Source organism: Lactuca virosa, chromosome 1 (genome assembly GCF_052849685.1).
Source record: "Lactuca virosa cultivar CGN04683 chromosome 1, Lactuca_virosa_CGN04683_v6, whole genome shotgun sequence".
Taxonomy (NCBI): Eukaryota; Viridiplantae; Streptophyta; class Magnoliopsida; order Asterales; family Asteraceae; genus Lactuca; species Lactuca virosa.
The window spans coordinates 262098639-262121119 of NC_136426.1; the positions used below are offsets into that span (position 1 = coordinate 262098639).

The 22481-nt window shown below is 47.8% G+C and overlaps 64 non-coding genes across 64 annotated transcripts; all 64 read left to right on the plus strand.

Moving 5' to 3' along the window:
• Nucleotides 1–55: 55 nt before the first annotated feature.
• Nucleotides 56–174, plus strand: LOC145148989 (5S ribosomal RNA). Its single transcript, XR_013729849.1, has one exon. It is a non-coding gene; the product is annotated as a 5S ribosomal RNA (ribosomal RNA).
• A 230-nt stretch (nt 175–404) lies between these two features.
• LOC145155958 (5S ribosomal RNA) lies at nt 405–523 on the plus strand. The gene has a single exon (XR_013736385.1). It is a non-coding gene; the product is annotated as a 5S ribosomal RNA (ribosomal RNA).
• Nucleotides 524–752: 229 nt separating this feature from the next.
• LOC145153416 (5S ribosomal RNA) lies at nt 753–871 on the plus strand. Its single transcript, XR_013733926.1, has one exon. It is a non-coding gene; the product is annotated as a 5S ribosomal RNA (ribosomal RNA).
• A 227-nt stretch (nt 872–1098) lies between these two features.
• Nucleotides 1099–1217, plus strand: LOC145147152 (5S ribosomal RNA). The gene has a single exon (XR_013728065.1). It is a non-coding gene; the product is annotated as a 5S ribosomal RNA (ribosomal RNA).
• Nucleotides 1218–1445: 228 nt separating this feature from the next.
• On the plus strand, nt 1446–1564 carry LOC145155969 (5S ribosomal RNA). Its single transcript, XR_013736396.1, has one exon. It is a non-coding gene; the product is annotated as a 5S ribosomal RNA (ribosomal RNA).
• Nucleotides 1565–1793: 229 nt separating this feature from the next.
• On the plus strand, nt 1794–1912 carry LOC145152403 (5S ribosomal RNA). The gene has a single exon (XR_013732923.1). It is a non-coding gene; the product is annotated as a 5S ribosomal RNA (ribosomal RNA).
• A 228-nt stretch (nt 1913–2140) lies between these two features.
• LOC145147948 (5S ribosomal RNA) lies at nt 2141–2259 on the plus strand. The gene has a single exon (XR_013728847.1). It is a non-coding gene; the product is annotated as a 5S ribosomal RNA (ribosomal RNA).
• A 232-nt stretch (nt 2260–2491) lies between these two features.
• Nucleotides 2492–2610, plus strand: LOC145145765 (5S ribosomal RNA). The gene has a single exon (XR_013726723.1). It is a non-coding gene; the product is annotated as a 5S ribosomal RNA (ribosomal RNA).
• A 229-nt stretch (nt 2611–2839) lies between these two features.
• Nucleotides 2840–2958, plus strand: LOC145148964 (5S ribosomal RNA). Its single transcript, XR_013729826.1, has one exon. It is a non-coding gene; the product is annotated as a 5S ribosomal RNA (ribosomal RNA).
• Nucleotides 2959–3187: 229 nt separating this feature from the next.
• Nucleotides 3188–3306, plus strand: LOC145133942 (5S ribosomal RNA). The gene has a single exon (XR_013718834.1). It is a non-coding gene; the product is annotated as a 5S ribosomal RNA (ribosomal RNA).
• Nucleotides 3307–3533: 227 nt separating this feature from the next.
• LOC145148981 (5S ribosomal RNA) lies at nt 3534–3652 on the plus strand. Its single transcript, XR_013729842.1, has one exon. It is a non-coding gene; the product is annotated as a 5S ribosomal RNA (ribosomal RNA).
• Nucleotides 3653–3883: 231 nt separating this feature from the next.
• On the plus strand, nt 3884–4002 carry LOC145153417 (5S ribosomal RNA). The gene has a single exon (XR_013733927.1). It is a non-coding gene; the product is annotated as a 5S ribosomal RNA (ribosomal RNA).
• Nucleotides 4003–4229: 227 nt separating this feature from the next.
• Nucleotides 4230–4348, plus strand: LOC145145632 (5S ribosomal RNA). Its single transcript, XR_013726595.1, has one exon. It is a non-coding gene; the product is annotated as a 5S ribosomal RNA (ribosomal RNA).
• A 229-nt stretch (nt 4349–4577) lies between these two features.
• On the plus strand, nt 4578–4696 carry LOC145155980 (5S ribosomal RNA). The gene has a single exon (XR_013736407.1). It is a non-coding gene; the product is annotated as a 5S ribosomal RNA (ribosomal RNA).
• Nucleotides 4697–4926: 230 nt separating this feature from the next.
• On the plus strand, nt 4927–5045 carry LOC145153418 (5S ribosomal RNA). The gene has a single exon (XR_013733928.1). It is a non-coding gene; the product is annotated as a 5S ribosomal RNA (ribosomal RNA).
• Nucleotides 5046–5272: 227 nt separating this feature from the next.
• Nucleotides 5273–5391, plus strand: LOC145152404 (5S ribosomal RNA). The gene has a single exon (XR_013732924.1). It is a non-coding gene; the product is annotated as a 5S ribosomal RNA (ribosomal RNA).
• Nucleotides 5392–5619: 228 nt separating this feature from the next.
• On the plus strand, nt 5620–5738 carry LOC145147949 (5S ribosomal RNA). The gene has a single exon (XR_013728848.1). It is a non-coding gene; the product is annotated as a 5S ribosomal RNA (ribosomal RNA).
• Nucleotides 5739–5970: 232 nt separating this feature from the next.
• Nucleotides 5971–6089, plus strand: LOC145145766 (5S ribosomal RNA). The gene has a single exon (XR_013726724.1). It is a non-coding gene; the product is annotated as a 5S ribosomal RNA (ribosomal RNA).
• A 229-nt stretch (nt 6090–6318) lies between these two features.
• On the plus strand, nt 6319–6437 carry LOC145148965 (5S ribosomal RNA). The gene has a single exon (XR_013729827.1). It is a non-coding gene; the product is annotated as a 5S ribosomal RNA (ribosomal RNA).
• Nucleotides 6438–6666: 229 nt separating this feature from the next.
• Nucleotides 6667–6785, plus strand: LOC145133955 (5S ribosomal RNA). Its single transcript, XR_013718844.1, has one exon. It is a non-coding gene; the product is annotated as a 5S ribosomal RNA (ribosomal RNA).
• A 227-nt stretch (nt 6786–7012) lies between these two features.
• On the plus strand, nt 7013–7131 carry LOC145148982 (5S ribosomal RNA). The gene has a single exon (XR_013729843.1). It is a non-coding gene; the product is annotated as a 5S ribosomal RNA (ribosomal RNA).
• Nucleotides 7132–7362: 231 nt separating this feature from the next.
• Nucleotides 7363–7481, plus strand: LOC145153419 (5S ribosomal RNA). The gene has a single exon (XR_013733929.1). It is a non-coding gene; the product is annotated as a 5S ribosomal RNA (ribosomal RNA).
• A 227-nt stretch (nt 7482–7708) lies between these two features.
• On the plus strand, nt 7709–7827 carry LOC145145634 (5S ribosomal RNA). Its single transcript, XR_013726597.1, has one exon. It is a non-coding gene; the product is annotated as a 5S ribosomal RNA (ribosomal RNA).
• A 230-nt stretch (nt 7828–8057) lies between these two features.
• On the plus strand, nt 8058–8176 carry LOC145155991 (5S ribosomal RNA). Its single transcript, XR_013736418.1, has one exon. It is a non-coding gene; the product is annotated as a 5S ribosomal RNA (ribosomal RNA).
• Nucleotides 8177–8406: 230 nt separating this feature from the next.
• On the plus strand, nt 8407–8525 carry LOC145153420 (5S ribosomal RNA). Its single transcript, XR_013733930.1, has one exon. It is a non-coding gene; the product is annotated as a 5S ribosomal RNA (ribosomal RNA).
• Nucleotides 8526–8752: 227 nt separating this feature from the next.
• On the plus strand, nt 8753–8871 carry LOC145148204 (5S ribosomal RNA). Its single transcript, XR_013729099.1, has one exon. It is a non-coding gene; the product is annotated as a 5S ribosomal RNA (ribosomal RNA).
• A 230-nt stretch (nt 8872–9101) lies between these two features.
• On the plus strand, nt 9102–9220 carry LOC145145023 (5S ribosomal RNA). The gene has a single exon (XR_013726017.1). It is a non-coding gene; the product is annotated as a 5S ribosomal RNA (ribosomal RNA).
• A 229-nt stretch (nt 9221–9449) lies between these two features.
• Nucleotides 9450–9568, plus strand: LOC145154134 (5S ribosomal RNA). Its single transcript, XR_013734615.1, has one exon. It is a non-coding gene; the product is annotated as a 5S ribosomal RNA (ribosomal RNA).
• Nucleotides 9569–9797: 229 nt separating this feature from the next.
• LOC145145153 (5S ribosomal RNA) lies at nt 9798–9916 on the plus strand. The gene has a single exon (XR_013726141.1). It is a non-coding gene; the product is annotated as a 5S ribosomal RNA (ribosomal RNA).
• Nucleotides 9917–10144: 228 nt separating this feature from the next.
• Nucleotides 10145–10263, plus strand: LOC145154135 (5S ribosomal RNA). The gene has a single exon (XR_013734616.1). It is a non-coding gene; the product is annotated as a 5S ribosomal RNA (ribosomal RNA).
• A 219-nt stretch (nt 10264–10482) lies between these two features.
• Nucleotides 10483–10601, plus strand: LOC145147572 (5S ribosomal RNA). The gene has a single exon (XR_013728471.1). It is a non-coding gene; the product is annotated as a 5S ribosomal RNA (ribosomal RNA).
• A 230-nt stretch (nt 10602–10831) lies between these two features.
• LOC145152027 (5S ribosomal RNA) lies at nt 10832–10950 on the plus strand. Its single transcript, XR_013732565.1, has one exon. It is a non-coding gene; the product is annotated as a 5S ribosomal RNA (ribosomal RNA).
• Nucleotides 10951–11177: 227 nt separating this feature from the next.
• On the plus strand, nt 11178–11296 carry LOC145154592 (5S ribosomal RNA). The gene has a single exon (XR_013735060.1). It is a non-coding gene; the product is annotated as a 5S ribosomal RNA (ribosomal RNA).
• A 376-nt stretch (nt 11297–11672) lies between these two features.
• LOC145156002 (5S ribosomal RNA) lies at nt 11673–11791 on the plus strand. Its single transcript, XR_013736429.1, has one exon. It is a non-coding gene; the product is annotated as a 5S ribosomal RNA (ribosomal RNA).
• Nucleotides 11792–12020: 229 nt separating this feature from the next.
• On the plus strand, nt 12021–12139 carry LOC145156014 (5S ribosomal RNA). The gene has a single exon (XR_013736440.1). It is a non-coding gene; the product is annotated as a 5S ribosomal RNA (ribosomal RNA).
• A 224-nt stretch (nt 12140–12363) lies between these two features.
• LOC145144807 (5S ribosomal RNA) lies at nt 12364–12482 on the plus strand. Its single transcript, XR_013725808.1, has one exon. It is a non-coding gene; the product is annotated as a 5S ribosomal RNA (ribosomal RNA).
• A 229-nt stretch (nt 12483–12711) lies between these two features.
• LOC145153194 (5S ribosomal RNA) lies at nt 12712–12830 on the plus strand. Its single transcript, XR_013733715.1, has one exon. It is a non-coding gene; the product is annotated as a 5S ribosomal RNA (ribosomal RNA).
• A 226-nt stretch (nt 12831–13056) lies between these two features.
• LOC145154593 (5S ribosomal RNA) lies at nt 13057–13175 on the plus strand. The gene has a single exon (XR_013735061.1). It is a non-coding gene; the product is annotated as a 5S ribosomal RNA (ribosomal RNA).
• Nucleotides 13176–13404: 229 nt separating this feature from the next.
• On the plus strand, nt 13405–13523 carry LOC145146915 (5S ribosomal RNA). The gene has a single exon (XR_013727838.1). It is a non-coding gene; the product is annotated as a 5S ribosomal RNA (ribosomal RNA).
• A 231-nt stretch (nt 13524–13754) lies between these two features.
• On the plus strand, nt 13755–13873 carry LOC145154408 (5S ribosomal RNA). Its single transcript, XR_013734881.1, has one exon. It is a non-coding gene; the product is annotated as a 5S ribosomal RNA (ribosomal RNA).
• A 219-nt stretch (nt 13874–14092) lies between these two features.
• On the plus strand, nt 14093–14211 carry LOC145147573 (5S ribosomal RNA). The gene has a single exon (XR_013728472.1). It is a non-coding gene; the product is annotated as a 5S ribosomal RNA (ribosomal RNA).
• A 237-nt stretch (nt 14212–14448) lies between these two features.
• LOC145143685 (5S ribosomal RNA) lies at nt 14449–14567 on the plus strand. Its single transcript, XR_013724716.1, has one exon. It is a non-coding gene; the product is annotated as a 5S ribosomal RNA (ribosomal RNA).
• A 390-nt stretch (nt 14568–14957) lies between these two features.
• LOC145148621 (5S ribosomal RNA) lies at nt 14958–15076 on the plus strand. The gene has a single exon (XR_013729497.1). It is a non-coding gene; the product is annotated as a 5S ribosomal RNA (ribosomal RNA).
• A 230-nt stretch (nt 15077–15306) lies between these two features.
• LOC145147159 (5S ribosomal RNA) lies at nt 15307–15425 on the plus strand. Its single transcript, XR_013728072.1, has one exon. It is a non-coding gene; the product is annotated as a 5S ribosomal RNA (ribosomal RNA).
• Nucleotides 15426–15654: 229 nt separating this feature from the next.
• On the plus strand, nt 15655–15773 carry LOC145156025 (5S ribosomal RNA). Its single transcript, XR_013736451.1, has one exon. It is a non-coding gene; the product is annotated as a 5S ribosomal RNA (ribosomal RNA).
• Nucleotides 15774–15993: 220 nt separating this feature from the next.
• LOC145155875 (5S ribosomal RNA) lies at nt 15994–16112 on the plus strand. The gene has a single exon (XR_013736303.1). It is a non-coding gene; the product is annotated as a 5S ribosomal RNA (ribosomal RNA).
• Nucleotides 16113–16339: 227 nt separating this feature from the next.
• On the plus strand, nt 16340–16458 carry LOC145154594 (5S ribosomal RNA). The gene has a single exon (XR_013735062.1). It is a non-coding gene; the product is annotated as a 5S ribosomal RNA (ribosomal RNA).
• A 230-nt stretch (nt 16459–16688) lies between these two features.
• On the plus strand, nt 16689–16807 carry LOC145152556 (5S ribosomal RNA). The gene has a single exon (XR_013733089.1). It is a non-coding gene; the product is annotated as a 5S ribosomal RNA (ribosomal RNA).
• Nucleotides 16808–17026: 219 nt separating this feature from the next.
• LOC145147574 (5S ribosomal RNA) lies at nt 17027–17145 on the plus strand. The gene has a single exon (XR_013728473.1). It is a non-coding gene; the product is annotated as a 5S ribosomal RNA (ribosomal RNA).
• A 227-nt stretch (nt 17146–17372) lies between these two features.
• LOC145153421 (5S ribosomal RNA) lies at nt 17373–17491 on the plus strand. Its single transcript, XR_013733931.1, has one exon. It is a non-coding gene; the product is annotated as a 5S ribosomal RNA (ribosomal RNA).
• A 227-nt stretch (nt 17492–17718) lies between these two features.
• LOC145145635 (5S ribosomal RNA) lies at nt 17719–17837 on the plus strand. Its single transcript, XR_013726598.1, has one exon. It is a non-coding gene; the product is annotated as a 5S ribosomal RNA (ribosomal RNA).
• A 229-nt stretch (nt 17838–18066) lies between these two features.
• Nucleotides 18067–18185, plus strand: LOC145139295 (5S ribosomal RNA). The gene has a single exon (XR_013721875.1). It is a non-coding gene; the product is annotated as a 5S ribosomal RNA (ribosomal RNA).
• Nucleotides 18186–18414: 229 nt separating this feature from the next.
• Nucleotides 18415–18533, plus strand: LOC145139113 (5S ribosomal RNA). Its single transcript, XR_013721833.1, has one exon. It is a non-coding gene; the product is annotated as a 5S ribosomal RNA (ribosomal RNA).
• Nucleotides 18534–18753: 220 nt separating this feature from the next.
• On the plus strand, nt 18754–18872 carry LOC145147160 (5S ribosomal RNA). Its single transcript, XR_013728073.1, has one exon. It is a non-coding gene; the product is annotated as a 5S ribosomal RNA (ribosomal RNA).
• Nucleotides 18873–19102: 230 nt separating this feature from the next.
• LOC145156036 (5S ribosomal RNA) lies at nt 19103–19221 on the plus strand. The gene has a single exon (XR_013736462.1). It is a non-coding gene; the product is annotated as a 5S ribosomal RNA (ribosomal RNA).
• A 220-nt stretch (nt 19222–19441) lies between these two features.
• On the plus strand, nt 19442–19560 carry LOC145147576 (5S ribosomal RNA). Its single transcript, XR_013728475.1, has one exon. It is a non-coding gene; the product is annotated as a 5S ribosomal RNA (ribosomal RNA).
• A 231-nt stretch (nt 19561–19791) lies between these two features.
• On the plus strand, nt 19792–19910 carry LOC145156048 (5S ribosomal RNA). The gene has a single exon (XR_013736474.1). It is a non-coding gene; the product is annotated as a 5S ribosomal RNA (ribosomal RNA).
• Nucleotides 19911–20137: 227 nt separating this feature from the next.
• LOC145154595 (5S ribosomal RNA) lies at nt 20138–20256 on the plus strand. The gene has a single exon (XR_013735063.1). It is a non-coding gene; the product is annotated as a 5S ribosomal RNA (ribosomal RNA).
• A 230-nt stretch (nt 20257–20486) lies between these two features.
• On the plus strand, nt 20487–20606 carry LOC145148703 (5S ribosomal RNA). Its single transcript, XR_013729575.1, has one exon. It is a non-coding gene; the product is annotated as a 5S ribosomal RNA (ribosomal RNA).
• Nucleotides 20607–20836: 230 nt separating this feature from the next.
• Nucleotides 20837–20955, plus strand: LOC145147273 (5S ribosomal RNA). The gene has a single exon (XR_013728180.1). It is a non-coding gene; the product is annotated as a 5S ribosomal RNA (ribosomal RNA).
• Nucleotides 20956–21174: 219 nt separating this feature from the next.
• LOC145144067 (5S ribosomal RNA) lies at nt 21175–21293 on the plus strand. Its single transcript, XR_013725088.1, has one exon. It is a non-coding gene; the product is annotated as a 5S ribosomal RNA (ribosomal RNA).
• Nucleotides 21294–21518: 225 nt separating this feature from the next.
• Nucleotides 21519–21637, plus strand: LOC145145637 (5S ribosomal RNA). The gene has a single exon (XR_013726599.1). It is a non-coding gene; the product is annotated as a 5S ribosomal RNA (ribosomal RNA).
• Nucleotides 21638–21866: 229 nt separating this feature from the next.
• On the plus strand, nt 21867–21985 carry LOC145139298 (5S ribosomal RNA). The gene has a single exon (XR_013721876.1). It is a non-coding gene; the product is annotated as a 5S ribosomal RNA (ribosomal RNA).
• A 229-nt stretch (nt 21986–22214) lies between these two features.
• LOC145145852 (5S ribosomal RNA) lies at nt 22215–22333 on the plus strand. The gene has a single exon (XR_013726806.1). It is a non-coding gene; the product is annotated as a 5S ribosomal RNA (ribosomal RNA).
• The last annotated feature ends 148 nt before the right edge of the window (nt 22334–22481 follow it).

The following is a 22481-nucleotide window of genomic DNA, read 5'->3' on the forward strand; positions in this document are numbered from 1 at the left end:
AAAGGAGGTTCTGTGTCTTTTAAGACATACAAGCAATAAGCATGGACAGTATTTTGGGTGCGATCATAGCAGCACTAATGCACCGGATCCCATCAGAACTCCGCAGTTAAGCGTGCTTGGGAGAGAGTAGTACTAGGATGGGTGACCCCATGGGAAGTCCTCGTGTTGCACCCCCCTTTTTCGTTGTCCGTTTGCGTTTTTTTAGATTTTACGTGCGGTTTTTTTTTGTTTTTTTTTTCTTTCTTGCTATTTCTATGCTCGGGTGGCCTCCGCTTCATGGTTGATGGTCTTCGTATTTTTGGAACGGAGCTGATCGGTCACGTGGGTCCCACGCCTCGCGTACGAAAACAAAGGAGGTTCTGCGTCTTTTAAGACATACAAGCAATAAGCATGGATAGTATTTCGGGTGCGATCATACCAGCACTAATGCACCGGATCCCATCAGAACTCCGCAGTTAAGCGTGCTTGGGCGAGAGTAGTACTAGGATGGGTGACCCCCTGGGAAGTCCTCGTGTTGCACCCCCCTTTTTCGTTGTCCGTTTGCGTTTTTTTAGATTTTACGTGCGGTTTTTTTTTGTTTTTTTTTCTTTCTTGCTATTTCTATGCTCGGGTGGCCTTCGTTTCATGGTTCATGGTCTTCGTATTTTTGGAACGGAGCCGATCGGTCACGTGGGTCCCACGCCTCGCGTACGAAAACAAAGGAGGTTCTGCGTCTTTTAAGACATAAAAGCAATAAGCATGGATAGTATTTCGGGTGCGATCATACCAGCACTAATGCACCGGATCCCATCAGAACTCCGCAGTTAAGCGTGCTTGGGCGAGAGTAGTACTAGGATGGGTGACCCCTTGGGAAGTCCTCGTGTTGCACCCCCCCTTTTTCGTTGTCCGTTTGCGTTTTTTTAGATTTTACGTGCGGTTTTTTTTTGTTTTTTTTTTCTTGCTTTTTCTATGCTCGGGTGGCCTCCGTTTCATGGTTCATGGTCTTCGTATTTTTGGAACGGAGCCGATCGGTCACGTGGGTCCCACGCCTCGCGTACGAAAACAAGGGAGGTTCTGTGTCTTTTAAGACATACAAGCAATAAGCATGGACAGTATTTCGGGTGCGATCATACCAGCACTAATGCACCGGATCCCATCAGAACTCCGCAGTTAAGCGTGCTTGGGAGAGAGTAGTACTAGGATGGGTAACCCCATGGGAAGTCCTCGTGTTGCACCCCCCTTTTTCGTTGTCCGTTTGCGTTTTTTTAGATTTTACGTGCGGTTTTTTTTTGTTTTTTTTCTTTCTTGCTATTTCTATGCTCGGGTGGCCTCCGCTTCATGGTTGATGGTCTTCGTATTTTTGGAACGGAGCTGATCGGTCACGTGGGTCCCACGCCTCGCGTACGAAAACAAAGGAGGTTCTGCGTCTTTTAAGACATAAAAGCAATAAGCGTGGATAGTATTTCGGGTGCGATCATACCAGCACTAATGCACCGGATCCCATCAGAACTCCGCAGTTAAGCGTGCTTGGGCGAGAGTAGTACTAGGATGGGTGACCCCCTGGGAAGTCCTCGTGTTGCACCCCCCTTTTTCGTTGTCCGTTTGCGTTTTTTTAGATTTTACGTGCGGTTTTTTTTGTTTTTTTTTTCTTTCTTGCTATTTCTATGCTCGGGTGGCCTTCGTTTCATGGTTCATGGTCTTCGTATTTTTGGAACGGAGCCGATCGGTCACGTGGGTCCCACGCCTCGCGTACGAAAACAAAGGAGGTTCTGCGTCTTTTAAGACATACAAGCAATAAGCATGGATAATATTCCGGGTGCGATCATACCAGCACTAATGCACCGGATCCCATCAGAACTCCGTAGTTAAGCGTGCTTGGGCGAGAGTAGTACTAGGATGGGTGACCCCCTGGGAAGTCCTCGTGTTGCACCCCCCTTTTTCGTTATCCGTTTGCGTTTTTTTAGATTTTACGTGCGGTTTTTTTTGTTTTTTTTTCTTTCTTGCTATTTCTATGCTCGGGTGGCCTCCGCTTCATGGTTGATGGTTTTCGTATTTTTGGAACGGAGCCGATCGGTCACGTGGGTTCCACGCCTCGCGTACGAAAACAAAGGAGGTTCTGCGTCTTTTAAGACATAAAAGCAATAAGCATGGATAGTATTTCGGGTGCGATCATACCAGCACTAATGCACCGGATCCCATCAGAACTCCGCAGTTAAGCGTGCTTGGGCGAGAGTACTACTAGGATGGGTGACCCCCTGGTAAGTCCTCGTGTTGCACCCCCCTTTTTTCGTTGTCCGTTTGCGTTTTTTTAGATTTTACGTGCGGTTTTTTTTTTGTTTTTTTTTTCTTTCTTGCTATTTGTATGCTCGGGTGGCCTCCGCTTCATGGTTGATGGTTTTCGTATTTTTGGAACGGAGCCGATCGGTCACGTGGGTCCCACGCCTCGCGTACGAAAACAAAGGAGGTTCTGCGTCTTTTAAGACATAAAAGCAATAAGCATGGATAGTATTTCGGGTGTGATCATACCAGCACTAATGCACCGGATCCCATCAGAACTCCGCAGTGAAGCGTGCTTGGGTGAGAGTAGTACTAGGATGGGTGACCCCCTGGGAAGTCCTCGTGTTGCACCCCCTTTTTCGTTGTCCGTTTGCGTTTTTTTAGATTTTACGTGCGGTTTTTTTTTGTTTTTTTTTTCTTTTTTGCTATTTCTATGCTCGGGTGGCCTCCGTTTCATGGTTCATGGTCTTCGTATTTTTGGAACGGAGCCGATCGGTCACGTGGGTCCCACGCCTCGCGTACGAAAACAAAGGAGGTTCTGCGTCTTTTTAGACATACAAGCAATAAGCATGGATAGTATTTCGGGTGCGATCATACCAGCACTAATGCACCGGCTCGCATCAGAACTCCGCAGTTAAGCGTGCTTGGGCGAGAGTAGTACTAGGATGGGTGACCCCTTGGGAAGTCCTTGTGTTGCACCCCCCTTTTTCGTTGTCCGTTTGCGTTTTTTTAGATTTTACGTGCGGTTTTTTTTTTGTTTTTTTTCTTTATTGCTATTTCTATGCTCGGGTGGCCTCCGCTTCATGGTTGATGGTTTTCGTATTTTTGGAACGGAGCCCATCGGTCACGTGGATCCCACGCCTCGCGTACGAAAACAAAGGAGGTTCTGCGTCTTTTAACACATAAAAGCAATAAGCATGGATAGTATTTCGAGTGCGATCATACCAGCACTAATGCACCGGATCCCATCAGAACTCCGCAGTTAAGCGTGCTTGGGCGAGAGTAGTACTAGGATGGGTGACCCCTTGGGAAGTCCTCGTGTTGCACCCCCCCTTTTTCTTTGTCCGTTTGCGTTTTTTTAGATTTTACGTGCGGTTTTTTTTTGTTTTTTTTTTCTTGCTATTTCTATGCTCGGGTGGCCTCCGTTTCATGGTTCATGGTCTTCGTATTTTTGGAACGGAGCCGATCGGTCACGTGGGTCCCACGCCTCGCGTACGAAAACAAAGGAGGTTCTGTGTCTTTTAAGACATACAAGCAATAAGCATGGACAGTATTTCGGGTGCGATCATACCAGCACTAATGCACCGGATCCCATCAGAACTCCGCAGTTAAGCGTGCTTGGGAGAGAGTAGTACTAGGATGTGTGACCCCCTGGGAAGTCCTCGTGTTGCACCCCCCCCCCCCTTTTTTCGTTGCCCGTTTGCGTTTTTTTAGATTTTACGTGCGGTTTTTTTTTGTTTTCTTTCTTGCTATTTCTATGCTCGGGTGGCCACCGCTTCATGGTTGATGGTTTTCGTATTTTTGGAACGGAGCCGATCGGTCACGTGGGTCCCACGTCTCGCGTACGAAAACAAAGGAGGTTCTGCGTCTTTTAAGACATAAAAGCAATAAGCATGGATAGTATTTCGGGTGCGATCATACCAGCACTAATGCACCGGATCCCATCAGAACTCCGCAGTTAAGCGTGCTTGGGCGAGAGTAGTACTAGGATGGGTGACCCCTTGGGAAGTCCTCGTGTTGCACCCCCCCTTTTTCGTTGTCCGTTTGCGTTTTTTTAGATTTTACGTGCGGTTTTTTTTTGTTTTTTTTTTCTTGCTATTTCTATGCTCGGGTGGCCTCCGTTTCATGGTTCATGGTCTTCGTATTTTTGGAACGGAGCCGATCGGTCACGTGGGTCCCACGCCTCGCGTACGAAAACAAAGGAGGTTCTGTGTCTTTTAAGACATACAAGCAATAAGCATGGACAGTATTTCGGGTGCGATCATACCAGCACTAATGCACCGGATCCCATCAGAACTCCGCAGTTAAGCGTGCTTGGGAGAGAGTAGTACTAGGATGGGTGACCCCATGGGAAGTCCTCGTGTTGCACCCCCCTTTTTCGTTGTCCGTTTGCGTTTTTTTAGATTTTACGTGCGGTTTTTTTTTGTTTTTTTTTCTTTCTTGCTATTTCTATGCTCGGGTGGCCTCCGCTTCATGGTTGATGGTCTTCGTATTTTTGGAACGGAGCTGATCGGTCACGTGGGTCCCACGCCTCGCGTACGAAAACAAAGGAGGTTCTGCGTCTTTTAAGACATACAAGCAATAAGCATGGATAGTATTTCGGGTGCGATCATACCAGCACTAATGCACCGGATCCCATCAGAACTCCGCAGTTAAGCGTGCTTGGGCGAGAGTAGTACTAGGATGGGTGACCCCCTGGGAAGTCCTCGTGTTGCACCCCCCTTTTTCGTTGTCCGTTTGCGTTTTTTTAGATTTTACGTGCGGTTTTTTTTTGTTTTTTTTTTCTTTCTTGCTATTTCTATGCTCGGGTGGTCTTCGTTTCATGGTTCATGGTCTTCGTATTTTTGGAACGGAGCCGATCGGTCACGTGGGTCCCACGCCTCGCGTACGAAAACAAAGGAGGTTCTGCGTCTTTTAAGACATAAAAGCAATAAGCATGGATAGTATTTCGGGTGCGATCATACCAGCACTAATGCACCGGATCCCATCAGAACTCCGCAGTTAAGCGTGCTTGGGCGAGAGTAGTACTAGGATGGGTGACCCCTTGGGAAGTCCTCGTGTTGCACCCCCCCTTTTTCGTTGTCCGTTTGCGTTTTTTTAGATTTTACGTGCGGTTTTTTTTTGTTTTTTCTTTCTTGCTATTTCTATGCTCGGGTGGCCTTCGTTTCATGGTTCATGGTCTTCGTATTTTTGGAACGGAGCCGATCGGTCACGTGGGTCCCACGCCTCGCGTACGAAAACAAAGGAGGTTCTGCGTCTTTTAAGACATACAAGCAATAAGCATGGATAATATTCCGGGTGCGATCATACCAGCACTAATGCACCGGATCCCATCAGAACTCCGTAGTTAAGCGTGCTTGGGCGAGAGTAGTACTAGGATGGGTGACCCCCTGGGAAGTCCTCGTGTTGCACCCCCCTTTTTCGTTATCCGTTTGCGTTTTTTTAGATTTTACGTGCGGTTTTTTTTGTTTTTTTTTCTTTCTTGCTATTTCTATGCTCGGGTGGCCTCCGCTTCATGGTTGATGGTTTTCGTATTTTTGGAACGGAGCCGATCGGTCACGTGGGTTCCACGCCTCGCGTACGAAAACAAAGGAGGTTCTGCGTCTTTTAAGACATAAAAGCAATAAGCATGGATAGTATTTCGGGTGCGATCATACCAGCACTAATGCACCGGATCCCATCAGAACTCCGCAGTTAAGCGTGCTTGGGCGAGAGTACTACTAGGATGGGTGACCCCCTGGTAAGTCCTCGTGTTGCACCCCCCTTTTTTCGTTGTCCGTTTGCGTTTTTTTAGATTTTACGTGCGGTTTTTTTTTTGTTTTTTTTTTCTTTCTTGCTATTTGTATGCTCGGGTGGCCTCCGCTTCATGGTTGATGGTTTTCGTATTTTTGGAACGGAGCCGATCGGTCACGTGGGTCCCACGCCTCGCGTACGAAAACAAAGGAGGTTCTGCGTCTTTTAAGACATAAAAGCAATAAGCATGGATAGTATTTCGGGTGTGATCATACCAGCACTAATGCACCGGATCCCATCAGAACTCCGCAGTGAAGCGTGCTTGGGTGAGAGTAGTACTAGGATGGGTGACCCCCTGGGAAGTCCTCGTGTTGCACCCCCTTTTTCGTTGTCCGTTTGCGTTTTTTTAGATTTTACGTGCGGTTTTTTTTTGTTTTTTTTTTCTTTTTTGCTATTTCTATGCTCGGGTGGCCTCCGTTTCATGGTTCATGGTCTTCGTATTTTTGGAACGGAGCCGATCGGTCACGTGGGTCCCACGCCTCGCGTACGAAAACAAAGGAGGTTCTGCGTCTTTTTAGACATACAAGCAATAAGCATGGATAGTATTTCGGGTGCGATCATACCAGCACTAATGCACCGGCTCGCATCAGAACTCCGCAGTTAAGCGTGCTTGGGCGAGAGTAGTACTAGGATGGGTGACCCCTTGGGAAGTCCTTGTGTTGCACCCCCCTTTTTCGTTGTCCGTTTGCGTTTTTTTAGATTTTACGTGCGGTTTTTTTTTTGTTTTTTTTCTTTATTGCTATTTCTATGCTCGGGTGGCCTCCGCTTCATGGTTGATGGTTTTCGTATTTTTGGAACGGAGCCCATCGGTCACGTGGATCCCACGCCTCGCGTACGAAAACAAAGGAGGTTCTGCGTCTTTTAACACATAAAAGCAATAAGCATGGATAGTATTTCGAGTGCGATCATACCAGCACTAATGCACCGGATCCCATCAGAACTCCGCAGTTAAGCGTGCTTGGGCGAGAGTAGTACTAGGATGGGTGACCCCTTGGGAAGTCCTCGTGTTGCACCCCCCCTTTTTCTTTGTCCGTTTGCGTTTTTTTAGATTTTACGTGCGGTTTTTTTTTGTTTTTTTTTTCTTGCTATTTCTATGCTCGGGTGGCCTCCGTTTCATGGTTCATGGTCTTCGTATTTTTGGAACGGAGCCGATCGGTCACGTGGGTCCCACGCCTCGCGTACGAAAACAAAGGAGGTTCTGTGTCTTTTAAGACATACAAGCAATAAGCATGGACAGTATTTCGGGTGCGATCATACCAGCACTAATGCACCGGATCCCATCAGAACTCCGCAGTTAAGCGTGCTTGGGAGAGAGTAGTACTAGGATGTGTGACCCCCTGGGAAGTCCTCGTGTTGCACCCCCCCCCCCCTTTTTTCGTTGCCCGTTTGCGTTTTTTTAGATTTTACGTGCGGTTTTTTTTTGTTTTCTTTCTTGCTATTTCTATGCTCGGGTGGCCACCGCTTCATGGTTGATGGTTTTCGTATTTTTGGAACGGAGCCGATCGGTCACGTGGGTCCCACGTCTCGCGTACGAAAACAAAGGAGGTTCTGCGTCTTTTAAGACATAAAAGCAATAAGCATGGATAGTATTTCGGGTGCGATCATACCAGCACTAATGCACCGGATCCCATCAGAACTCCGCAGTTAAGCGTGCTTGGGCGAGAGTAGTACTAGGATGGGTGACCCCTTGGGAAGTCCTCGTGTTGCACCCCCCCTTTTTCGTTGTCCGTTTGCGTTTTTTTAGATTTTACGTGCGGTTTTTTTTTGTTTTTTTTTTCTTGCTATTTCTATGCTCGGGTGGCCTCCGTTTCATGGTTCATGGTCTTCGTATTTTTGGAACGGAGCCGATCGGTCACGTGGGTCCCACGCCTCGCGTACGAAAACAAAGGAGGTTCTGTGTCTTTTAAGACATACAAGCAATAAGCATGGACAGTATTTCGGGTGCGATCATACCAGCACTAATGCACCGGATCCCATCAGAACTCCGCAGTTAAGCGTGCTTGGGAGAGAGTAGTACTAGGATGGGTGACCCCATGGGAAGTCCTCGTGTTGCACCCCCCTTTTTCGTTGTCCGTTTGCGTTTTTTTAGATTTTACGTGCGGTTTTTTTTTTGTTTTTTTTTCTTTCTTGCTATTTCTATGCTCGGGTGGCCTCCGCTTCATGGTTGATGGTCTTCGTATTTTTGGAACGGAGCTGATCGGTCACGTGGGTCCCACGCCTCGCGTACGAAAACAAAGGAGGTTCTGCGTCTTTTAAGACATACAAGCAATAAGCATGGATAGTATTTCGGGTGCGATCATACCAGCACTAATGCACCGGATCCCATCAGAACTCCGCAGTTAAGCGTGCTTGGGCGAGAGTAGTACTAGGATGGGTGACCCCCTGGGAAGTCCTCGTGTTGCACCCCCCTTTTTCGTTGTCCGTTTGCGTTTTTTTAGATTTTACGTGCGGTTTTTTTTTGTTTTTTTTTTCTTTCTTGCTATTTCTATGCTCGGGTGGTCTTCGTTTCATGGTTCATGGTCTTCGTATTTTTGGAACGGAGCCGATCGGTCACGTGGGTCCCACGCCTCGCGTACGAAAACAAAGGAGGTTCTGCGTCTTTTAAGACATAAAAGCAATAAGCATGGATAGTATTTCGGGTGCGATCATACCAGCACTAATGCACCGGATCCCATCAGAACTCCGCAGTTAAGCGTGCTTGGGCGAGAGTAGTACTAGGATGGGTGACCCCTTGGGAAGTCCTCGTGTTGCACCCCCCCTTTTTCGTTGTCCGTTTGCGTTTTTTTAGATTTTACGTGCGGTTTTTTTTTGTTTTTTTTTTCTTGCTATTTCTATGCTCGGGTGGCCTCCGTTTCATGGTTCATGGTCTTCGTATTTTTGGAACGGAGCCGATCGGTCACGTGGGTCCCACGCCTCGCGTACGAAAACAAGGGAGGTTCTGTGTCTTTTAAGACATACAAGCAATAAGCATGGACAGTATTTCGGGTGCGATCATACCAGCACTAATGCACCGGATCCCATCAGAACTCCGCAGTTAAGCGTGCTTGGGAAAGAGTAGTACTAGGATGGGTGACCCCATGGGAAGTCCTCGTGTTGCACCCCCCCTTTTTCGTTGTCCGTTTGCGTTTTTTTAGATTTTACGTGCGGTTTTTTTTTGTTTTTTTTTCTTTCTTGCTATTTCTATGCTCGGGTGGCCTCCGCTTCATGGTTGATGGTCTTCGTATTTTTGGAACGGAGCTGATCGGTCACGTGGGTCCCACGCCTCGCGTACGAAAACAAAGGAGGTTCTGCGTCTTTTAAGACATACAAGCAATAAGCATGGATAGTATTTCGGGTGCGATCATACCAGCACTAATGCACCGGATCCCATCAGAACTCCGCAGTTAAGCGTGGTTGGGCGAGAGTAGTACTAGGATGGGTGACCCCCTGGGAAGTCCTCGTGTTGCACCCCCCTTTTTCGTTGTCCGTTTGCGTTTTTTTAGATTTTACGTGCGGTTTTTTTTTGTTTTTTTTTCTTTCTTGCTATTTCTATGCTCGGGTGGCCTCCGCTTCATGGTTGATGGTTTTCGTATTTTTGGAACGGAGCCGATCGGTCACGTGGGTCCCACGCCTCGCGTACGAAAACAAATGAGGTTCTGCGTCTTTTAAGACATAAAAGCAATAAGCATGGATAGTATTTCGGGTGCGATCATACCAGCACTAATGCACCGGATCCCATCAGAACTCCGCAGTTAAACGTGCTTGGGCGAGAGTAGTACTAGGATGGGTGACCCCCTGGGAAGTCCTCGTGTTGCACCCCCCTTTTTCGTTGCGCGTTTGCGTTTTTTTAGATTTTACGTGCAGTTTTTTTTTGTTTTTTTTTCTTTCTTGCTATTTCTATGCTCGGGTGGCCTCCGTTTCATGGTTCATGGTGTTCGTATTTTTGGAACGGAGCCGATCGGTCACGTGGGTCCCACGCCTCGCGTACGAAAACAAAGGAGGTTCTGCGTCTTTTAAGACATACAAGCAATAAGCATGGATAGTATTTCGGGTGCGATCATACCAGCACTAATGCACCGGATCGCATCAGAACTCCGCAGTTAAGCGTGCTTGGGCGAGAGTAGTACTAGGATGGGTGACCCCGTGGGAAGTCCTTGTGTTGCACCCCCTTTTTCGTTGTCCGTTTGCGTTTTTTTAGATTTTACGTGCGGTTTTTTTTTGTTTTTTTTTCTTTCTTGCTATTTCTATGCTCGGGTGGCCTCCGCTTCATGGTTGATGGTTTTCGTATTTTTGGAACGGAGCCGATCGGTCACGTGGGTCCCACGCCTCGCGTACGAAAACAAATGAGGTTCTGCGTCTTTTAAGACATAAAAGCAATAAGCATGGATAGTATTTCGGGTGCGATCATACCAGCACTAATGCACCGGATCCCATCAGAACTCCGCAGTTAAACGTGCTTGGGCGAGAGTAGTACTAGGATGGGTGACCCCCTGGGAAGTCCTCGTGTTGCACCCCCCCTTTTTCGTTGTCCGTTTGCGTTTTTTTAGATTTCACGTGCGGTTTTTTTTCTTTCTTGCTATTTCTATGCTCGGGTGGCCTCCGCTTCATGGTTGAAGGTTTTCGTATTTTTGGAACGGAGCCGATCGGTCACGTGGGTCCCACGCCTCGCGTACGAAAACAAAGGAGGTTCTGCGTCTTTTAAGACATAAAAGCAATAAGCATGGATAGTATTTCGGGTGCTATCATACCAGCACTAATGCACCGGATCCCATCAGAACTCCGCAGTTAAGCGTGCTTGGGCGAGAGTAGTACTAGGATGTGTGACCCCCTGGGAAGTCCTCGTGTTGCACCCCCCCCCCCCTTTTTCGTTGCCCGTTTACGTTTTTTTAGATTTTACGTGCGATTTTTTTTTGTTTTCTTTCTTGCTATTTCTATGCTCGGGTGGCCACCGCTTCATGGTTGATGGTTTTCGTATTTTTGGAACGGAGCCGATCGGTCACGTGGGTCCCACGTCTTGCGTACGAAAACAAAGGAGGTTCTGCGTCTTTTAAGACATAAAAGCAATAAGCATGGATAGTATTTCGGGTGCGATCATACCAGCACGAATGCACCGGATCCCATCAGAACTCCGCAGTTAAGCGTGCTAGGGCGAGAGTAGTACTAGGATGGGTGACCCCTTGGGAAGTCCTCGTGTTGCACCCCCCCCTTTTCGTTGTCCGTTTGCGTTTTATTAGATTTTACGTGCGGTTTTTTTTTGTTTTTTTTTTCTTGCTATTTCTATGCTCGGGTGGCCTCCGTTTCATGGTTCATGGTCTTCGTATTTTTGGAACGGAGCCGATCGGTCACGTGGGTCCCACGCCTCGCGTACGAAAACAAAGGAGGTTCTGTGTCTTTTAAGACATACAAGCAATAAGCATGGACAATATTTCGGGTGTGATCATACCAGCACTAATGCACCGGATCCCATCAGAACTCCGCAGTTAAGCGTGCTTGGGCGAGAGTAGTACTAGGATGGGTGACCCCATGGGAAGTCCTCGTGTTGCACCCCCCTTTTTCGTTGTCCGTTTGCGTTTTTTTAGATTTTACGTGCGGTATTTTTTTGTTTTTTTTTCTTTCTTGCTATTTCTATGCTCGGGTGGCCTACGCTTCATTGTTGATGGTCTTCGTATTTTTGGAACGGAGCTGATCGGTCACGTGGGTCCCACGCCTCGCGTACGAAAACAAAGGAGGTTCTGCGTATTTTTTTTTGTTTTTTTTTCTTTCTTGCTATTTCTATGCTCGGGTGGCCTCCGCTTCATGGTTGATGGTCTTCGTATTTTTGGAGCGGAGCTGATCGGTCACGTGGGTCCCACGCCTCGCGTACGAAAACAAAGGAGGTTCTGCGTCTTTTAAGACATACAAGCAATAAGCATGGATAGTATTTCGGGTGCGATCATACCAGCACTAATGCACCGGATCCCATCAGAACTCCGCAGTTAAGCGTGCTTGGGCGAGAGTAGTACTAGGATGGGTGACCCCCTGGGAAGTCCTCGTGTTGCACCCCCCTTTTTCGTTGTCCGTTTGCGTTTTTTTAGATTTTACGTGCGGTATTTTTTTGTTTTTTTTTCTTTCTTGCTATTTCTATGCTCGGGTGGCCTTCGTTTCATGGTTCATGGTCTTCGTATTTTTGGAACGGAGCCGATCGGTCACGTGGGTCCCACGCCTCGCGTACGAAAACAAAGGAGGTTCTGCGTCTTTTAAGACATACAAGCAATAAGCATGGATAGTATTTCGGGTGCGATCATACCAGCACTAATGCACCGGATCCCATCAGAACTCCGCAGTTAAGCGTGCTTGGGCGAGAGTAGTACTAGGATGGGTGACCCCCTGGGAAGTCCTCGTGTTGCACCCCCCTTTTTCGTTGCGCGTTTGCGTTTTTTTAGATTTTACGTGCAGTTTTTTTTTGTTTTCTTTCTTGCTATTTCTATGCTCGGGTGGCCACCGCTTCATGGTTGATGGTTTTCGTATTTTTGGAACGGAGCCGATCGGTCACGTGGGTCCCACGTCTCGCGTACGAAAACAAAGGATGTTCTGCGTCTTTTAAGACATAAAAGCAATAAGCATGGATAGTATTTTGGGTGCGATCATACCAGCACTAATGCACCGGATCCCATCAGAACTCCGCAGTTAAGCGTGCTTGGGCGAGAGTAGTACTAGGATGTGTGACCCCCTGGGAAGTCCTCGTGTTGCACCCCCCCCCCCTTTTTCGTTGCCCGTTTACGTTTTTTTAGATTTTACGTGCGATTTTTTTTTGTTTTCTTTCTTGCTATTTCTATGCTCGGGTGGCCACCGCTTCATGGTTGATGGTTTTCGTATTTTTGGAACGGAGCCGATCGGTCACGTGGGTCCCACGTCTCGCGTACGAAAACAAAGGAGGTTCTGCGTCTTTTAAGACATAAAAGCAATAAGCATGGATAGTATTTCGGGTGCGATCATACCAGCACGAATGCACCGGATCCCATCAGAACTCCGCAGTTAAGCGTGCTAGGGCGAGAGTAGTACTAGGATGGGTGACCCCTTGGGAAGTCCTCGTGTTGCACCCCCCCTTTTTCGTTGTCCGTTTGCGTTTTATTAGATTTTACGTGCGGTTTTTTTTGTTTTTTTTTTCTTGCTATTTCTATGCTCGGGTGGCCTCCGTTTCATGGTTCATGGTCTTCGTATTTTTGGAACGGAGCCGATCGGTCACGTGGGTCCCACGCCTCGCGTACGAAAACAAAGGAGGTTCTGTGTCTTTTAAGACATACAAGCAATAAGCATGGACAATATTTCGGGTGTGATCATACCAGCACTAATGCACCGGATCCCATCAGAACTCCGCAGTTAAGCGTGCTTGGGCGAGAGTAGTACTAGGATGGGTGACCCCATGGGAAGTCCTCGTGTTGCACCCCCCTTTTTCGTTGTCCGTTTGCGTTTTTTTAGATTTTACGTGCGGTATTTTTTTGTTTTTTTTTCTTTCTTGCTATTTCTATGCTCGGGTGGCCTACGCTTCATTGTTGATGGTCTTCGTATTTTTGGAACGGAGCCGATCGGTCACGTGGGTCCCACGCCTCGCGTACGAAAACAAAGGAGGTTCTGCGTCTTTTAAGACATACAAGCAATAAACATGGATAGTATTTTGGGTGCGATCATACCAGCACTAATGCACCGGATCCCATCAGAACACCGCAGTTAAGCGTGCTTGGGCGAGAGTAGTACTAGGATGGGTGACCCCCTGGGAAGTCCTCGTTTTGCACCCCCCTTTTTCGTTGTCCGTTTGCGTTTTTTTAGATTTTACGTGCGGTTTTTTTTTTGTTTTTTTTTTCTTTTTTGCTATTTCTATGCTCGGGTGGCCTTCGTTTCATGGTTCATGGTCTTCGTATTTTTGGAACGGAGCCGATCGGTCACGTGGGTCCCACGCCTCGCGTACGAAAACAAAGGAGGTTCTGCGTCTTTTAAGACATACAAGCAATAAGCATGGATAGTATTTCGGGTGCGATCATACCAGCACTAACGCACCGGATCCCATCAGAACTCCGCAGTTAAACGTGCTTGGGCGAGAGTAGTACTAGGATGGGTGACCCCCTGGGAAGTCCTCGTGTTGCACCCCCCTTTTTCGTTGTCCGTTTGCGTTTTTTTAGATTTCACGTGCGGTTTTTTTTTCTTTCTTGCTATTTCTATGCTCGGGTGGCCTCCGCTTCATGGTTGAAGGTTTTCGTATTTTTGGAACGGAGCCGATCGGTCACGTGGGTCCCACGCCTCGCGTACGAAAACAAAGGAGGTTCTGCGTCTTTTAAGACATAAAAGCAATAAGCATGGATAGTATTTCGGGTGCTATCATACCAGCACTAATGCACCGGATCCCATCAGAACTCCGCAGTTAAGCGTGCTTGGGCGAGAGTAGTACTAGGATGTGTGACCCCCTGGGAAGTCCTCGTGTTGCACCCCCCCCCCCCTTTTTCGCTGCCCGTTTGCGTTTTTTTAGATTTTACGTGCGGTTTTTTTTTTGTTTTTTTTTTCTTTCTTGCTATTTCTATGCTCGGGTGGCCTCCGCTTCATGGTTGATGGTCTTCGTATTTTTGGAGCGGAGCTGATCGGTCACGTGGGTCCCACGCCTCGCGTACGAAAACAAAGGAGGTTCTGCGTCTTTTAAGACATACAAGCAATAAGCATGGATAGTATTTCGGGTGCGATCATACCAGCACTAATGCACCGGATCCCATCAGAACTCCGCAGTTAAGCGTGCTTGGGCGAGAGTAGTACTAGGATGGGTGACCCCCTGGGAAGTCCTCGTGTCGCACCCCCCTTTTTCGTTGTCCGTTTGCGTTTTTTTAGATTTTACGTGCGGTATTTTTTTGTTTTTTTTTCTTTCTTGCTATTTCTATGCTCGGGTGGCCTTCGTTTCATGGTTCATGGTCTTCGTATTTTTGGAACGGAGCCGATCGGTCACGTGGGTCCCACGCCTCGCGTACGAAAACAAAGGAGGTTCTGCGGAGTTCTGATGGGATCCGGTGCATTAGTGCTGGTATGATCACACCCGAAATACTATCCATGCTTATTGCTTGTATGTCTTAAAAGACGCAGAACCTCCTTTGTTTTCGTACGCGAGGCGTGGGACCCACGCCTCGCGTACGAAAAGAAAGGAGGTTCTGCGTCTTTTAAGACATACAAGCAATAAGCATGGATAGTATTTCGGGTGCGATCATACCAGCACTAATGCACCGGATCCGATCAGAACTACGCAGTTAAGCGTGCTTGGGCGAGAGTAGTACTAGGATGGGTGACCCCCTGGGAAGTCCTCGTGTTGCACCCCCCTTTTTCGTTGCGCGTTTGCGTTTTTTTAGATTTTACGTGTAGTTTTTTTTTGTTTTTTTTTTCTTTCTTGCTATTTCTATGCTCGGGTGGCCTCCGTTTCATGGTTCATGGTGTTCGTATTTTTGGAACGGAGCCGATCGGTCACGTGGGTCCCACGCCTCGCGTACGAAAACAAAGGAGGTTCTGCGTCTTTTAAGACATACAAGCAATAAGCATGGATAGTATTTCGGGTGCGATCATACCAGCACTAATGCACCGGATCGCATCAGAACTCCGCAGTTAAGCGTGCTTGGGCGAGAGTAGTACTAGGATGGGTGACCCCCTGGGAAGTCCTTGTGGTGCACCCCCTTTTACGTTGTCCGTTTGCGTTTTTTTAGATTTTACGTGCGGTTTTTTTTTTGTTTTTTTTTCTTTCTTGCTATTTCTATGCTCGGGTGGCCTCCGCTTCATGGTTGATGGTTTTCGTATTTTTGGAACGGAGCCGATCGGTCACGTGGGTCCCACGCCTCGCGTACGAAAACAAAGGAGGTTCTGCGTCTTTTAAGACATAAAAGCAATAAGCATGGATAGTATTTCGGGTGCGATCATACCAGCACTAATGCACCGGATCCCATCAGAACTCCGCAGTTAAGCGTGCTTGGGCGAGAGTAGTACTAGGATGGGTGACCCCCTGGGAAGTCCTCGTGTTGCACCCCCCCTTTTTCGTTGTCCGTTTGCGTTTTTTTAGATTTCACGTGCGGTTTTTTTTTCTTTCTTGCTATTTCTATGCTCGGGTGGCCTCCGCTTCATGGTTGAAGGTTTTCGTATTTTTGGAACGGAGCCGATCGGTCACGTGGGTCCCACGCCTCGCGTACGAAAACAAAGGAGGTTCTGCGTCTTTTAAGACATAAAAGCAATAAGCATGGATAGTATTTCGGGTGCTATCATACCAGCACTAATGCACCGGATCCCATCAGAACTCCGCAGTTAAGCGTGCTTGGGCGAGAGTAGTACTAGGATGGGTGACCCCCTGGGAAGTCCTCGTGTTGCACCCCCCCTTTTTCGTTGTCCGTTTGCGTTTTATTAGATTTTACGTGCGGTTTTTTTTTGTTTTTTTTTTCTTGCTATTTCTATGCTCGGGTGGCCTCCGTTTCATGGTTCATGGTCTTCGTATTTTTGGAACGGAGCCGATCGGTCACGTGGCTCCCACGCCTCGCGTACGAAAACAAAGGAGGTTCTGTGTCTTTTAAGACATACAAGCAATAAGCATGGACAGTATTTCGGGTGTGATCATACCAGCACTAATGCACCGGATCCCATCAGAACTCCGCAGTTAAGCGTGCTTGGGCGAGAGTAGTACTAGGATGGGTGACCCCATGGGAAGTCCTCGTGTTGCACCCCCCCTTTTTCGTTGTCCGTTTGCGTTTTTTTAGATTTTACGTGCGGTATTTTTTTGTTTTTTTTTCTTTCTTGCTATTTCTATGCTCGGGTGGCCTCCGCTTCATGGTTGATGGTCTTCGTATTTTTGAAACGGAGCTGATCGGTCACGTGGGTCCCACGCCTCGCGTACGAAAACAAAGAAGGTTCTGCGTCTTTTAAGACATACAAGCAATAAGCATGGATAGTATTTCGGGTGCGATCATACCAGCACTAACGCACCGGATCCCATCAGAACTCCGCAGTTAAGCGTGCTTGGGCGAGAGTAGTACTAGGATGGGTGACCCCCTGGGAAGTCCTCGTGTTGCACCCCCCTTTTTCGTTGTCCGTTTGCGTTTTTTTAGATTTCACGTGCGGTTTTTTTTTCTTTCTTGCTATTTCTATGCTCGGGTGGCCTCCGCTTCATGGTTGAAGGTTTTCGTATTTTTAGAACGGAGCCGATCGGTCACGTGGGTCCCACGCCTCGCGTACGAAAACAAAGGAGGTTCTGCGTCTTTTAAGACATAAAAGCAATAAGCATGGATAGTATTTCGGGTGCTATCATACCAGCACTAATGCACCGGATCCCATCAGAACTCCGCAGTTAAGCGTGCTTGGGCGAGAGTAGTACTAGGATGTGTGACCCCCTGGGAAGTCCTCGTGTTGCACCCCCCCCCCTTTTTCGCTGCCCGTTTGCGTTTTTTTAGATTTTACGTGCGGTTTTTTTTGTTTTCTTTCTTGCTATTTCTATGCTCGGGTGGCCACCGCTTCATGGTTGATGGTTTTCGTATTTTTGGAACGGAGCCGATCGGTCACGTGGGTCCCACGTCTCGCGTACGAAAACAAAGGAGGTTCTGCGTCTTTTAAGACATAAAAGCAATAAGCATGGATAGTATCTCGGGTGCGATCATACCAGCACTAATGCACCGGATCCCATCAGAACTCCGCAGTTAAGCGTGCTTGGGCGAGAGTAGTACTAGGATGGGTGACCCCTTGGGAAGTCCTCGTGTTGCACCCCCCCTTTTTCGTTGTCCGTTTGCGTTTTTTTAGATTTTACGTGCGGTTTTTTTTTGTTTTTTTTTTCTTGCTATTTCTATGCTCGGGTGGCCTCCGTTTCATGGTTCATGGTCTTCGTATTTTTGGAACGGAGCCGATCGGTCACGTGGGTCCCACGCCTCGCGTACGAAAACAAAGGAGGTTCTGTGTCTTTTAAGACATACAAGCAATAAGCATGGACAGTATTTCGGGTGCGATCATACCAGCACTAATGCACCGGATCCCATCAGAACTCCGCAGTTAAGCGTGCTTGGGAGAGAGTAGTACTAGGATGGGTGACCCCATGGGAAGTCCTCGTGTTGCACCCCCCTTTTTCGTTGTCCGTTTGCGTTTTTTTAGATTTTACGTGCGGTTTTTTTTTGTTTTTTTTTCTTTCTTGCTATTTCTATGCTCGGGTGGCCTCCGCTTCATGGTTGATGGTCTTCGTATTTTTGTAGCGGAGCTGATCGGTCACGTGGGTCCCACGCCTCGCGTACGAAAACAAAGGAGGTTCTGCGTCTTTTAAGACATACAAGCAATAAGCATGGATAGTATTTCGGGTGCGATCATACCAGCACTAATGAACCGGATCCCATCAGAACTCCGCAGTTAAGCGTGCTTGGGCGAGAGTAGTACTAGGATGGGTGACCCCCTGGGAAGTCCTCGTGTTGCACCCCCCTTTTTCGTTGTCCGTTTGCGTTTTTTTAGATTTTACGTGCGGTTTTTTTTTTGTTTTTTTTCTTTCTTGCTATTTCTATGCTCGGGTGGCCTTCGTTTCATGGTTCATGGTCTTCGTATTTTTGGAACGGAGCCGATCGGTCACGTGGGTCCCACGCCTCGCGTACGAAAACAAAGGAGGTTCTGCGTCTTTTAAGACATACAAGCAATAAGCATGGATAGTATTTCGGGTGCGATCATACCAGCAATAATGCACCGGATCCCATCAGAACTCCGCAGTTAAGCGTGCTTGGGCGAGAGTAGTACTAGGATGGGTGACCCCCTGGGAAGTCCTCGTGTTGCACCCCCCCTTTTTCGTTGTCCGTTTGCGTTTTTTTAGATTTCACGTGCGGTTTTTTTTTCTTTCTTGCTATTTCTATGCTCGGGTGGCCTCCGCTTCATGGTTGAAGGTTTTCGTATTTTTGGAACGGAGCCGATCGGTCACGTGGGTCCCACGCCTCGCGTACGAAAACAAAGGAGGTTCTGCGTCTTTTAAGACATACAAGCAATAAGCATGGATAGCATTTCGGGTGCGATCATACCAGCACTAATGCACCGGATCGCATCAGAACTCCGCAGTTAAGCGTGCTTGGGCGAGAGTAGTACTAGGATGGGTGACCCCCTGGGAAGTCCTTGTGGTGCACCCCCCTTTTACGTTGTCCGTTTGCGTTTTTTTAGATTTTACGTGCGGTTTTTTTTTTGTTTTTTTTTCTTTCTTGCTATTTCTATGCTCGGGTGGCCTCCGCTTCATGGTTGATGGTTTTCGTATTTTTGGAACGGAGCCGATCGGTCACGTGGGTCCCACGCCTCGCGTACGAAAACAAAGGAGGTTCTGCGTCTTTTAAGACATAAAAGCAATAAGCATGGATAGCATTTCGGGTGCGATCATACCAGCACTAATGCACCGGATCCCATCAGAACTCCGCAGTTAAGCGTGCTTGGGCGAGAGTAGTACTAGGATGGGTGACCCCCTGGGAAGTCCTCGTGTTGCACCCCCCCTTTTTCGTTGTCCGTTTGCGTTTTTTTAGATTTCACGTGCGGTTTTTTTTTCTTTCTTGCTATTTCTATGCTCGGGTGGCCTCCGCTTCATGGTTGAAGGTTTTCGTATTTTTGGAACGGAGCCGATCGGTCACGTGGGTCCCACGCCTCGCGTACGAAAACAAAGGAGGTTCTGCGTCTTTTAAGACATAAAAGCAATAAGCATGGATAGTATTTCGGGTGCTATCATACCAGCACTAATGCACCGGATCCCATCAGAACTCCGCAGTTAAGCGTGCTTGGGCGAGAGTAGTACTAGGATGTGTGACCCCCTGGGAAGTCCTCGTGTTGCACCCCCCCCCCCCCCTTTTTCGTTGCCCGTTTACGTTTTTTTAGATTTTACGTGCGGTTTTTTTTGTTTTCTTTCTTGCTATTTCTATGCTTGGGTGGCCACCGCTTCATGGTTGATGGTTTTCGTATTTTTGGAACGGAGCCGATCGGTCACGTGGGTCCCACGTCTCGCGTACGAAAACAAAGGAGGTTCTGCGTCTTTTAAGACATAAAAGCAATAAGCATGGATAGTATTTCGGGTGCGATCATACCAGCACTAATGCACCGGATCCCATCAGAACTCCGCAGTTAAGCGTGCTTGGGCGAGAGTAGTACTAGGATGGGTGACCCCCTGGGAAGTCCTCGTGTTGCACCCCCCCTTTTTCGTTGTCCGTTTGCGTTTTATTAGATTTTACGTGCGGTTTTTTTTTGTTTTTTTTTTCTTGCTATTTCTATGCTCGGGTGGCCTCCGTTTCATGGTTCATGGTCTTCGTATTTTTGGAACGGAGCCGATCGGTCACGTGGGTCCCACGCCTCGCGTACGAAAACAAAGGAGGTTCTGTGTCTTTTAAGACATACAAGCAATAAGCATGGACAGTATTTCGGGTGTGATCATACCAGCACTAATGCACCGGATCCCATCAGAACTCCGCAGTTAAGCGTGCTTGGGCGAGAGTAGTACTAGGATGGGTGACCCCATGGGAAGTCCTCGTGTTGCACCCCCCCTTTTTCGTTGTCCGTTTGCGTTTTTTTAGATTTTACGTGCGGTATTTTTTTGTTTTTTTTTCTTTCTTGCTATTTCTATGCTCGGGTGGCCTCCGCTTCGTGGTTGATGGTCTTCGTATTTTTGGAACGGAGCTGATCGGTCACGTGGGTCCCACGCCTCGCGTACGAAAACAAAGAAGGTTCTGCGTCTTTTAAGACATACAAGCAATAAGCATGGATAGTATTTCGGGTGCGATCATACCAGCACTAATGCACCGGATCCCATCAGAACTCCGCAGTTAAGCGTGCTTGGGCGAGAGTAGTACTAGGATGGGTGACCCCATTGGGAAGTCCTCGTGTTACACCCCCCTTTTTTGTTGTCCGTTTGCGTTTTTTTAGATTTTACGTGCGGTTTTTTTTTGTTTTTTTTTTCTTTCTTGCTATTTCTATGCTCGGGTGGCCTCCGCTTCATGGTTGATGGTCTTCGTATTTTTGGAACGGAGCTGATCGGTCACGTGGGTCCCACGCCTCGCGTACGAAAACAAAGGAGGTTCTGCGTCTTTTATGACATAAAAGCAATAAGCATGGATAGTATTTCGGGTGCGATCATACGAGCACTAATGCACCGGATCCCATCAGAACTCCGCAGTTAAGCGTGCTTGGGCGAGAATAGTACTAGGATGGGTGACCCCCTAGGAAGTCCTCGTGTTGCACCCCCCTTTTTCGTTGTCCGTTTGCGTTTTTTTAGATTTCACGTGCGGTTTTTTTTTCTTTCTTGCTATTTCTATGCTCGGGTGGCCTCCGCTTCATGGTTGAAGGTTTTCGTATTTTTGGAACGGAGCCGATCGGTCACGTGGGTCCCACGCCTCGCGTACGAAAACAAAGGAGGTTCTGCGTCTTTTAAGACATAAAAGCAATAAGCATGGATAGTATTTCGGGTGCTATCATACCAGCACTAATGCACCGGATCCCATCAGAACTCCGCAGTGAAGCGTGCTTGGGCGAGAGTAGTACTAGGATGGGTGACCCCCTGGGAAGTCCTCGTGTTGCACCCCCCCCCCCCTTTTTCGTTGCCCGTTTGCGTTTTTTTAGATTTTACGTGCGGTTTTTTTTTCTTTCTTGCTATTTCTATGCTCGGGTGGCCACCGCTTCATGGTTGATGGTTTTCGTATTTTTGGACCGGAGCCGATCGGTTACGTGGGTCCCACGTCTCGCGTACGAAAACAAAGGAGGTTCTGCGTCTTTTAAGACATAAAAGCAATAAGCATGGATAGTATTTCGGGTGCGATCATACCAGCACTAATGCACCGGATCCCATCAGAACTCCGCAGTTAAGCGTGCTTGGGAGAGAGTAGTACTAGGATGGGTGACCCCATGGGAAGTCCTCGTGTTGCACCCCCCTTTTTCGTTGTCCGTTTGCGTTTTTTTAGATTTTACGTGCGGTTTTTTTTTGTTTTTTTTTCTTTCTTGCTATTTCTATGCTCGGGTGGCCTCCGCTTCATGGTTGATGGTCTTCGTATTTTTGGAGCGGAGCTGATCGGTCACGTGGGTCCCACGCCTCGCGTACGAAAACAAAGGAGGTTCTGCGTCTTTTAAGACATACAAGCAATAAGCATGGATAGTATTTCGGGTGCGATCATACCAGCACTAATGAACCGGATCCCATCAGAACTCCGCAGTTAAGCGTGCTTGGGCGAGAGTAGTACTAGGATGGGTGACCCCCTGGGAAGTCCTCGTGTTGCACCCCCCTTTTTCGTTGTCCGTTTGCGTTTTTTTAGATTTTACGTGCGGTTTTTTTTTTGTTTTTTTTCTTTCTTGCTATTTCTATGCTCGGGTGGCCTTCGTTTCATGGTTCATGGTCTTCGTATTTTTGGAACGGAGCCGATCGGTCACGTGGGTCCCACGCCTCGCATACGAAAACAAAGGAGGTTCTGCGTCTTTTAAGACATACAAGCAATAAGCATGGATAGTATTTCGGGTGCGATCATACCAGCAATAATGCACCGGATCCCATCAGAACTCTGCAGTTAAGCGTGCTTGGGCGAGAGTAGTACTAGGATGGGTGACCCCCTGGGAAGTCCTCGTGTTGCACCCCCCCTTTTTCGTTGTCCGTTTGCGTTTTTTTAGATTTCACGTGCGGTTTTTTTTTCTTTCTTGCTATTTCTATGCTCGGGTGGCCTCCGCTTCATGGTTGAAGGTTTTCGTATTTTTGGAACGGAGCCGATCGGTCACGTGGGTCCCAC